The 11,369-nt window shown below is 40.1% G+C and overlaps 1 long non-coding RNA gene across 4 annotated transcripts; it reads left to right on the plus strand.

Moving 5' to 3' along the window:
• Positions 1-420: 420 nt before the first annotated feature.
• Positions 421-4,058, plus strand: LOC111946674. Of its 4 annotated transcripts, XR_002872405.1 has the most exons (7): positions 422-780; positions 1,518-1,746; positions 1,875-2,034; positions 2,248-2,328; positions 2,426-2,582; positions 2,687-2,752; positions 3,588-4,058. It is a non-coding gene; the product is annotated as an uncharacterized LOC111946674 (long non-coding RNA). The 4 variants fall into 4 exon arrangements; XR_002872403.1 differs by lacking the exon at positions 2,687-2,752 and having other exon boundaries at positions 421-780; positions 2,121-2,328; XR_002872404.1 differs by lacking the exon at positions 2,687-2,752 and having other exon boundaries at positions 424-780.
• Positions 4,059-11,369: the final 7,311 nt, after the last annotated feature.

Consider the following 11,369-nt stretch of genomic DNA (forward strand, 5'->3'; position numbering starts at 1 on the left):
AAAAGACATATTTTTGAAACTTTTTAAAAAACATGAAATTTCAAGACAACGTTGCAGTGTCGATTTAATAAACTTTTTTTTGACTGCTTAGATAAACATAAATGAACAAGAATGTATGTTGGGTTAATGATGCTAGGTTTAGTTAAACACAAACACACGCATGCACTGGCACACATGCATACACGCACAAGTGCATATACGCACACTTATATGTTGGTGGGTATAAAACATTTAACACATTGATGTCTGAACTAAATAAAGGACATTTGGGATCATATTTGGATCACCTTAAAGTGAACAAAAAATAGATTTTACATTTGAAACAAACAAATAAAATACACAAATAAAAATAATCAAATTAATAAATCAACTTTAGGGCGGTACAGATTTATGGGGTTCAGTTTGAGTTACTTTATCTTTGTCTTTAAAAATCACCCTTCATGCAGCCTTACAAGCTGAAAATATTTTCTGTTTTCTTGATTTTAGTCTGCATCATATTGAACAAACAGAAGCCTGGAGTAACCCGATTTGAATTTTAAACTGTATCACAGCCTCACTTGACACAGATTTCTGATTGGTTGATCACGGTGGGAGGGAAAACTCATTGGTTGACGTCACCAACGGGCCGGAATCTGCAAGCGGGAGAAGTGCAGAGAACGAGAGACTTTTGACGACCGTTTGTCGTATTTTTTCTGCGTTTTAACAATCCGTGTGATGAATCTCCAACATTTTTTTTGCTTGTCTGGAAAAGATTCAAGTAAAATCTTTGAAGTTTGCACGGTAAGTTTGCGATTTCTTCCCTCCAACTCTGAACTCAGTTGAATGCTAAAGGTGTTTTAAGCTAGCTCCGCCAGTAATGCAGACGTCTGGGCTACTCGCGGTGGCTTTGGCTGTATAAGTAATTATTACTTTTTACAAAGGTTTATTTGTGCTTTTTGTAATAAAAAAAATAGAGACATTGAAGAGTTATTTGCAGTGCAGAGTTTACAGAATGAGCCTCGATATTTTTCCAAACGCGTGAGTGCTAAGTAACTGTTGGAAGACATTTTGCTCTTCAGTTAAGCCGGGTCTGCAGGGTTCATCCCATTCACAGTGTGACGACACCACAGTCCATTATTCCAAACTTCAAAATGTGCAGTTTCACTGTATGTTCAATTTTTACGCTGTAAAAAGCTTTTGTCTTGTTTAAAAGATCTTGCAGACGTTTGGCCTGGCATGCCATCTTTTGAAACTGGTTATGGACATGTGTTTAAAGTAAAGTCATCATTAACTGCTCACATGTCTAGAAAGCATAATCTGAAAATGTAAGTATGCATATTAGGAAAAGATGTTCTCAGCCCTCTGTCAGTGGTGAAGATGTTTAGAGAGCACAGATGTAGCTAAGCCAACAAATGTCAACACTGATATGTACGAGGATTTTAGTGAATCATAAATCATATTTAAAAACCTTTCCAGATCTTACTTTGTGCTGTATAAAATGTGTGTACATGATGTTTTTTTCCCCTCTCTGATTCAAGGTGATCTAAATTCTACACGTGAAAATGAGTGAATCAGAACCCATGTTCCTCCACACTGCCATTATGGAGGTCCTACCAGAGCCACAAAAGACATCCTGGAAGAACACTTGCAGTCCATTGGAATAAATGGAGTTGTATGAGGATCTACGATTCATAGAAGAGGCTGACTTGCTGCCAGCTTTGAGACCTGTTCAAGCCCGGAAAGGTCTTGCTCTTTGGAAATTGAAATGTGAGTCTCAAACATTACAAATGAGTTTTTGTAATGCACAGAAGTGGATATGAATATGAATGGGTAACACACTGACAGTACAGTGTAAACTTAATACACTTATACTGTTTGTTTGTTTTTTGTTGCAGACCAAACGCCAGAGAACAGCACATCATCATCTGTTGAGACCTCACCAACACAATCATCATCACTTTTGTTATAGTCACCGAGGAGTTCGTCATCCACATCTTCCAGAAGCCGAGGACTGTACGTACATTGACTGGGAGGACAGCTTTGAAATTCCATGGAGTAAGTTTTCTGAGGAATTTGTGCAGTCTTTGGAAAGAGACCTGGCCCAAGACTAAGGAAGGAAATGGTTTGCACTCTTGTTGCAGAAATGATGAAAGCAAGACGTTTTTCCAAACTCTAAAAGGCTGCAGATGATGCGGGGAGAGCAGAGTGGCTGCTCAGAAGAGATGAGATGTTAAAGAGATGCTCTTTCTTTTGCTCTGCTACTTTGAGGAGGATGCCATGTTCTTGTAGAAGATGCAGACGAGGTCCAGCTGCAGCAGGTGCCGTTGACTCCAACTGTTATTGTATGTGGTAAGTAAAGTTTCCAGTGTTAAATTATTCTAAAGGTTTTGTCTTTGTACACTGTACATGAGTGACATGTTTACTTCATCCATTGTTCTGTCTTTAGGACAGTCTTTCTTTTCCCCAAGGAGGTTCATGCTCAGTTGGAACCGCTCCATCGTACACAACAACATTGCAGCACTGTGCCTGATGTTCAGAAGCTACTTCTGCTTTAACCGTCATTATCCAACTGAGCTGGCTTCAACCCTGGAGTTTCTGCAAAGGTACATATTTATGAGTGCTGTCATGCGATTCATTTTTGGGTGTGGTTAGTTAATCATGACCTGCAGTTAATTATTCTTATTAATCTTGTATTAATCTAACTCAGGGCTGCTCATCCCTGGTCCTTGAGATCTACCAGCCTGCCTGATTTCCAGCTGATTAGCTGGACCAGGTGTGTTCATTCAGTCAGAATGTGGAGACATCTGGTTGAGCTGGTCAACAGCTAGCAGGGCTTGGGGATCTGGAAAACAGTCAGGGTGATGGATCCCAAGGACCAGGAATGAGCAGCCCTGGCTAACCTAAAATTTAGCTTTGAAAATCCTTATTTTGGGGTAATTTGATTTAAATAGTAAGATTGTGTCACATTAAAAGAAATAAAATACAATTTAAAGGGTGGCTTTATGAAGTTTTCCAAGTATAACAGACTTTTTTCCAATCTTTACTTTTGTACCACTAAGGGATAATTCTTCAGTCTCAAACAGAACAAAGACGTAAGCCAAAGTGCTCTAATTTAAAAAACTAATGGAAATATTCTGAACAATCCAAAAAATATTGACCACAAAATTCTTAATGATACCATAATATATATTCGTTGAAATATCTTATTCCACAGTTTGCTGTCTGACACGACACAGCGTCCCAATTAAGACATGGTTATTATTTTTCCCTTGTTAAGAGCCAACCATGCAAAATGGGACTTGATCATTTCTTAAATGTTTGATCTGGACTGTATCATGAAAAATGAAATGAAACAGATTTTAACCTTATTTGTTAAATAGTTAATGCCCATATAATGCTGCATTTCAATTCTTTTAACTAAAACAGATGTCCTCTCAAGCGACGTGTGGCTGCTTTAAGGGATGACAGAAACGTAATCTTATGGTAGCATTATGCAGCTGCTTTTATAAAACTACAGTTTGCTTCTAGCTTGAAGTGTTATCTTTGTTTGTTATGTGCTGTCTATTATCAATTTACTCATGCCAGATTTTAATGTTCTTGTCTTACAGCTGATGTCCTGTGATGTGCCACTCTACCTGGTTGGGAACAAATTGAAGAGGCCAAGCTCAAGAAAGCCGTTGTCAACAAATGTAGGGCAGAGCAGGTTCTAAGGCCACTGCTATGATCTACAGTATGCGGACTGGTTTCTCTTCCATCTTTTTCCTTATTTTTTATCTTAATTTGGTTCTCAAATTGGTCCATGGATTTGGTAGGCTGCAAGTTTCGGAGAATGTTTTTATCAGGTACTTTTTTATGTGGTTACATAATCTTGTTTTTTTCCTTGTACCTCAGCAGTGATGTCAGTGTGTTTGTTGTTTAAAATATGGAATTTTTCTTTACCATCATGTCAGCCACATTTAGTACGCCACGGTTCATGTACTTAATGCATTTAATATTTTAAAAAGTGTTTTATACTGCTACCACAATTCAAATGCTGTACTGATGATGGTGCTGCCCAAATAAAGTGTAAAGCATTTACATTTCTAGTATTGTTTTTACTGTTACTGTATATCAGTGGTCTCCCATCCTGGTCCTTGAAGGTCACTGTTCTGCATGTTTTAGCTGTTTTCCTGCTCCAACAGATCTGCTGCAGTGGTTGAATTGCCTCCTCAAGTTCTGCAGGAGGTGGTTAATCACCTGTTGATTCACATCTGGGGAGCAAAGAAACATCTAAACCCTGCAGGATGGTGGCCCTTGAGGACCAGGATTGGCTACCACTGCTATAAAAATAACTTCTCTTTTCTTTCTCAAATACATCTCAAATATCATTCTCATTAACGGCTTTGGTAAGACATTTAAGAGAAATGATTAAGACATGAAAGAGACATCAGACAGACAATGATGAGATCTCTTTTAGGACTCATTCTTCTCAGATTTGTCTCATGAACGTCTTAGGTTCGTCTCTCCCACTTCTCAATTATTGCTCTAACAGTTGTCTCAACTCAACCTCATTTGTCTCAGTGATGTCTTTTCTCATTATAGCTTAACTCTTGCTCCTAAGGGACCCTTAGGAGCAAGAGTTAAGAAGCAAATGATCACAGAATGATACGAATATGAGACGCTCAAACTGATCTCAAGAGACGAGATCAAGCAACATATGAGCAACAGATTTTTCCTATGGGTTGGAACCAGCAGGTATTCCTGTTTGGAACATCAGGGGTGAAAAGTCACTCAGTCCGATTATCTTATAAAATCCGTGCTTATGACAAAATCACACCATTTATTAACATACTTTCAAAAACAGATACAAAACTTAAAGCATCGTAACAGAACTACAGTATGACCATACAGGAAAAGCACTGATGGAAGTAACAATATCCCTAAATCATTGTGTAAATTATATGGAGATGGTAGTTCTGTCTCAATTTCAGCATATTTGGGATTTGTCAAAAATGTTACAACTGTATCAATCCAGCAGCATCTGTAGCGTCTGTGCAATCGAATCCCTGCTGATTCCTCGCTGAGAACAGGGCTCAGATTTGAGATACTTCAAGGGAGGAAACTGAAGTGGTATAGATCTTTAAGCCAGATGTCTTGTAGATACTTACACGAGTAGTTTGTCTTAGAGCACACATCTTGAGCATGATCCTACCCTTGGCATTCCTGTTTAAGAGGTGTTTGTGTTTTAGGCTGCCAGATGAAATACCCCAAATGAGACATAATGTTTTAACCACAAAGTAAAACTAAAATAAAATAAAAAACATGAATAGCAAAAGGTTTTATGTTGGATGCCAGTCCTGACACTACCCTCTGCATTTACCCAGTCTTGGGACCGGCACAAATGTAACACTGACGTATGCCCTGTTGAGGCTATATATTTTTTAAATGTATTAATTTTTGAGTGAGTGAGTGAGTGAGTGAGTGAGTGAGTGAGTGAGTGAGTGAGTGAGTGAGTGAGTGAGTGAGTGAGTGAGTGAGTGAGTGAGTGAGTGAGTGAGTGAGTGAGTGAGTGAGTGAGTGAGTGAGTGAGTGAGTGAGTGAGTGCTCTTTTTTTAGTTTTGTTTATTTTAAAGCTGTCTGTTTATCCATCTCTGTTCTGTCGTTTATTTTTTATTTATTTATGTATTTATTTATTACATACTCTGTCACTTTTATTTATTTATTTTTAAGTTTATCTTTAGTTTAGTTTTTGTGTCATTTCATTTATTTTTTTGTATTTTTTTTGTCACTTTTTAATTTGACTATCTATTTAAAGTGTGGATGCCATGCTTTGAACAACTTTGTCAAATAAAAAAGCCCTTTAAACGCTGATTCTATTGATACCAATAGTTCGCGTCGAAAAAAATCCGAAGCATATGAATAATAGACATCTTTCGAAGGAATCAGAGATTTGGATCTGCCGCTAGAGCGCAGGCTGGAAGTGAACCCGATATGACCTGTGACGTCATGAAAGGCGTTGATTTTCGCAGTTCCGCTTCGGACAGCATGTAAACAAAACCGGTAGTCTTCGTTTCTCTCGTGTTTAAATCTGTTAATCATCAACATGCCAAGTCGTTGTGTGGCAGCTGGATGTAGCAATACATCTACTGAAAGTGTATCTGTGTATAAAATTCCCAAACAAGAAACGCTGCTGAAAAGGGGAAAGTTCAAGAAGGTGGACGGCGAAGGATTTTTCCCTCCAGATCTGCAGGAGAGAAGTCTGCGTTTTCGAAGGGACAAAAACCGGGACACAAACGAAGAATTTTGAACGGAGAGTTGGGAGGAGGATCTTGGCTTCTGAGTCGAGGAAAGGCGGGTGAGCTGGAAGCGAGCGAGCCGTTTTCTGGGTCGGAGAGGACGGCGCTGGAGTCGGGAGCGGAGGCTGCTAAGCTAGTGTGCATCACGATGGATCACATTGAGGCGAAGTAGTCGTGTTTTCTGTTGTCCTTGGATCCAACTGGAGTATTTCAACGCACTCAATGTTTTGCAAGAGAAGCAACAGGCCTGCAACGTTTTTTTTCTTTTGCTTTTGAGGTGCCGGTACCGTGAGTAAACTGAACTGTGTGTGTGTGAGCGCGCGCGCGCGCACGAGAAAAGGTTTCAAACGGGTTCAAACGGGTAAAACTGTTAATGTTCCACAGTTGTTAATGGTATACAGTGACTTTGTTAACTAAAGAGTAGTACCATCTGGGAAACTTTTATTTTGTGACATTTATTTTGTAAATTGGGTTGAAAACCAGTGTTTACCTTTGTTTAGATTAGGCCAAAAGGGGACATTTTGAGTATATTTTAGGGTAAGTGGAGTAATTTAATTTTATACATTTTTTAGACTTACTGGAGTCTAGCCGAATCTTCATGCTGGCTATCGTCATGATCGGCATGATCACTAGACCTACTACTTTCTGCTATATCCTCCTCACTTTCGCAAAAGGGTTCGAATCGATACGGTTGCAAAAGTGACTCATCATCATGATAATCTCCGCAACTTTCCTCTTCATCTTTCTGTTCATCTGATGATAAATCGCTAATAGAGACGGTAGCATCACTCTGTGCTTCGCTATCGGTGCTAGCCATGTTGTCTGCCTTGTCTTCCTTTCGTTACGTCACAAACAGGGCGGCGCGAATTCGGCGGAATGCGTGAAGCCGGCGGCCGTCCTCGTTGTTTATATTGCGTTTTTCGCTATTTATTCTTTTTCGAAAAATATTAAAAACAATCGCAACATGAAATAGAAACTATTTACTATATTTTGGCTTATTAAAATAGGCCATGTCACCCACACTTTAACTATGTATTCTTTTGAGTTTTTTGTCTTGTTTTTTTTTTTTTTTTGGTCTCCTTAGTCTATTTAGTTATGAAGACACAGCATGGCTTATATCAGTCATTACAGCATTAGTCGTTTTTGTGTGCAAAAGTCCTAACAAATAAGTCCATATCCAGGCTTCTTCTTATAGCATTCTCATGAGCTACAATAAGTACATTTTGTTTTCTCTCCTGTAGTATGGTACCACAGAAGGGGTAAGAACTCATAACAAAGTAGAGAAAGAGCTTTCACATGATGCAGATGATTCACCAATTACAATGGACGTCACATTCATACGATGCTGAGGAAAAGTATTCTTATACCAATGTAGATAATTGCAAACAGTGGTGAGGTCTACAAACTCTACATTGCCGTTAGCATCAGTCTTTTTGAACTCTTTTTCCAACATTATTTTTGCGACAAGAATCTCTTTGGAAATTTTGTCACTGTCACTTCCTACCTTTTTTCTGCGGGGGACTTAACATGGCAGCATCTAGAAAAAAAAGGGAGATTGAAGTTGAAGACAAATAACTGCTTTCATGAGGATTGAGATTACTTTTGGAAAATTATGTCTCCATCTCTACAATGGCTATGTCCAAAATGTCGAGAAGAGCTCTCTTTAGAGCCTGGCAAAGAGTCAGGGAGTCTTTTGCATGGCCCAAAGTGGACATAATAGCTCTACCTGTGAGCACTGAGCTCATTGTTCTCTTTCTTTTAGCAGCTGGGGCAGGCATCCTGGCTAATATCTCACTCTCCTCATCCCACATCTGCTTCAGAGCCTGCAGAGATGCACTGACTACTTCTGGAGCACAGCACAGGTTAATAGAATAAGCCTGCAGCATGGCATTTGCAGACTTTAAGGAATCCAAAAGTTTTAGAAGCAACTTTCCTGTTTCAAAGAAATGATGCCTCTTTAACATCACCAGTAACCCTGATGCCTCTGTGCAGATGTCAACAGCAGCCGCTCTGTTCTCTGTAACCTCTGACAGGATGCTCATAATAACATCCTGATTCTCCACAAGGCACTTGGTCACATCATGATGGCTTGTCCACCTGATCTCCAACAGCCATTTTAGGGAGGGAACATCATAGTTCTGTGACACATACTGACAATGAATAATGAGTGCAGGAATCCTAATAGATCAAAAAAGGCTTTCTCATATGGCTCTGCTTGCCTTGGTATATCCCTACGTTATTTTGCGATAAAGCCTGAACACCAGCCCTGACCCCACTCATGACAGAAGCTCCATCATATCACTAGACGCGTTTATATGGGCAAAAGTAATCGGAATGAACGCCTGATTGGAAAGAAAATATGCGTCATGTAATAGCGCCGTTCGGAATACTCTGCCCCGATCAGACTCGTTCGTAGCAGAATTTCTCTCCGATCGAGATAGGTGGATTATACCGATCGTTTATCCGATCGTGGAGCATGTAAACGGTCATTCCGATCGTGTGTCACTACTGCTCTGGTTTACGTCATGCATAGATGGTGTTTTGCTGTGAGAAAGCTTTGGAGCGCATAGGGGACAAACCAGCTGCCCGCGGACGCCCCGTGAAAAGCGCCGCTCCGCTCTCGCCCCGCTGGCTCTCCCCTCTCTTACACCCCTCACGAGGGAGATGCGGGGTTGGAGCGCTTCGTGCCCCCCGACGCTCACTCAGTCCCCGACGCTCACTCGGTCCACTGGCACCCGAGTGAGCAGAGCAGCCGGATTAATAATTTTGTGTCTGAGGGGGGGAGGATGCTTTTTTACGTGTGCGTTTTGTTGTTTTGTTATGTGTGGGAGAATTCAGACTGCGAGCCGTCCCGCCGCTCTGGGTTAGCGGCTGCAGGACTCAGCAGGAACCTTGTTCGAACAGAGCTCGGGCCGCTAGCTCACAGAGTGGCTTTGGGGCGGTCTGTGTGAACTTTTCAGAGCAGAAATAAATGTCGCTCAGTCCTTAAAAATTGTTCAAACATTCACGTGGATTTGTGTTTCCAGTTGTGTCCCGACAAAATAAAGGCTGATGTTATTCCCACACATTTACGTGCAGCCAAGATGCAGATTGTTGCTGCTCAAGGCTAACGATGTTAGCCCGTGATAGCCTGCCCTAAACCCTTCTTCCAGCTTAATTCTTCCACAAAAAAGCACTGACCACACGGATTAAATATAACGATGAGCGAACAGGCGCTTCATAATATTCATAACATTAATAAAAGCACGTTTGGAAGATCGTCTCGTATTACGGAGCTGCTGCACATGCTATCTGTCTGTGGCAGCGGTTTGTTTACAACGGGACCTATTTCTTCATCCGGATGATTTTACACTACTTCACATGCCCAATTTATTCATTCAAAGTGTGAGCCATGGGAACTTTCGTTCTAATCGGAAAAAGGTTTTCTGTGCTCATGTGCACGGGTGAATTTTAACCCGACCATTGATCCGATCAAGATATTATGCCCATGTAACCGCGGCTACTGACTAACAATTTCAGCTGAACTATAACCTTTGACGTATTTACAATGTAAAAGGTAGTTCTGTAGCACATGCGTGAAAACTCCCTTAGACATAGGTGGAACAGTTGTGGAAAGCCACAAATCTGTATATACATATTACAAAAATCACACACAACTGCGTAAGATTTACATAATATTGTGTATAAATTACATTAAATACACGTAAACTGTTTAAACTTCAAACATTTTCAACGCATTTACGTAAAGACACTTTGGCTGAAACCCTCGACAGACATCTGCGCACATTGACAAGTAACGAATGCAAGAAAGACTCATGAATTAGCTACATCACACATGTATCATGAAAGACCAAAATTACATACGTGTAAAATGCGTCAAATATACGTAATGGCTATGTGACATGGACCTAACTAATGAGCTCTGGGCTGCCCTTTACAGATTTGGTGTGACTGTTCTTCTCTGACAGTTTTACCTTTTCTTCTCAGATGCCATGTTTCTATCCACCTTTTGTTTAATCAAATCTGACTCAAACAGGAGAAATTTGTACTTGCTTTATACATACAATGAGCTATTACTTTGTGTCCAGTCTTAGTATTATTGATAAGGTGATGCTACTACCTATTGAAGGTGTTGATAATACACTTTCACTTTACACTCTCATTCTAAAAACTCAAACAACAGGCGTTGTGATAAATAAATATATTTATTTCACAGTGAAATGAAAGGAAACAAAAAAGAAATACGTTTATTCAGATCTGTTGAAAAAGGGTCTTGGATGACGTATAAAAGGTTAACACAACAGGACAGTTGGAGCTTGACTCCAACCTCAGCCCAGATTTGTAAAATGCAAAAAATGGGGCGGGGCTAGGGAAAGCAGGCTGAGCGGGGGAAGATTTTATTTTTCAGAACTTCTGAAATTACATGGGATTTTGTTAATTCAGCTTCACTACCTCATTTCAACTTCCAAGGGGTAGCACACAGACGGTTCGACACCATAATTTCCGGTATTAAACAAGTTTATTTTATATTGTTAAAAATGTGGCATGGACCAACACTCAGCACTTTTAAAACCCTTTTTGTACAGGTAAACAGCCAAAAAAGTGATTTTTTTTTTTTTTTTTTTTTTTTAAACTTGTCCTGTCCAACAGCTAGGCAAACAGATGAGAGCTGAGGGCCTCTTGTGTTGGACATATTTTATTTTAACAAGATGGGTTATTCATCTTCAGACAAACCAAAGGTATGTCTGAATAAATCCCTTTTGTAATTGAGGCCAAACTTTATTAATTTCAATCATGTTTGAAAATCTTTGGTGTTGGACCAGACGGAAAAGGAAAGAGGGGAAGAAGAGAGAGGGACGTTAGAGAGAGGGGGGGGGGTAGGAGGGTGATAATAGGAGGGGAAGGGGGGTAAGACCATGAAGCAGCATAGAGCAGACAGGTTTACTGGTTGTTTATCGTTACGGTACGGTTCAAATGTAGTACAGAAAGGGCGGGGCCTGTTCACACACACTCAAATATTATCAACACACCTGCTAGCCGCAAAAATGTCCACATGTCAACATGCACACAAAACAGATAGTGTTCACGAACGCATACCTATGCCTTTAAACCAAC

This window comes from Oryzias latipes, chromosome 20 (genome assembly GCF_002234675.1).
Source record: "Oryzias latipes chromosome 20, ASM223467v1".
Lineage (NCBI taxonomy): Eukaryota > Metazoa > Chordata > Actinopteri > Beloniformes > Adrianichthyidae > Oryzias > Oryzias latipes.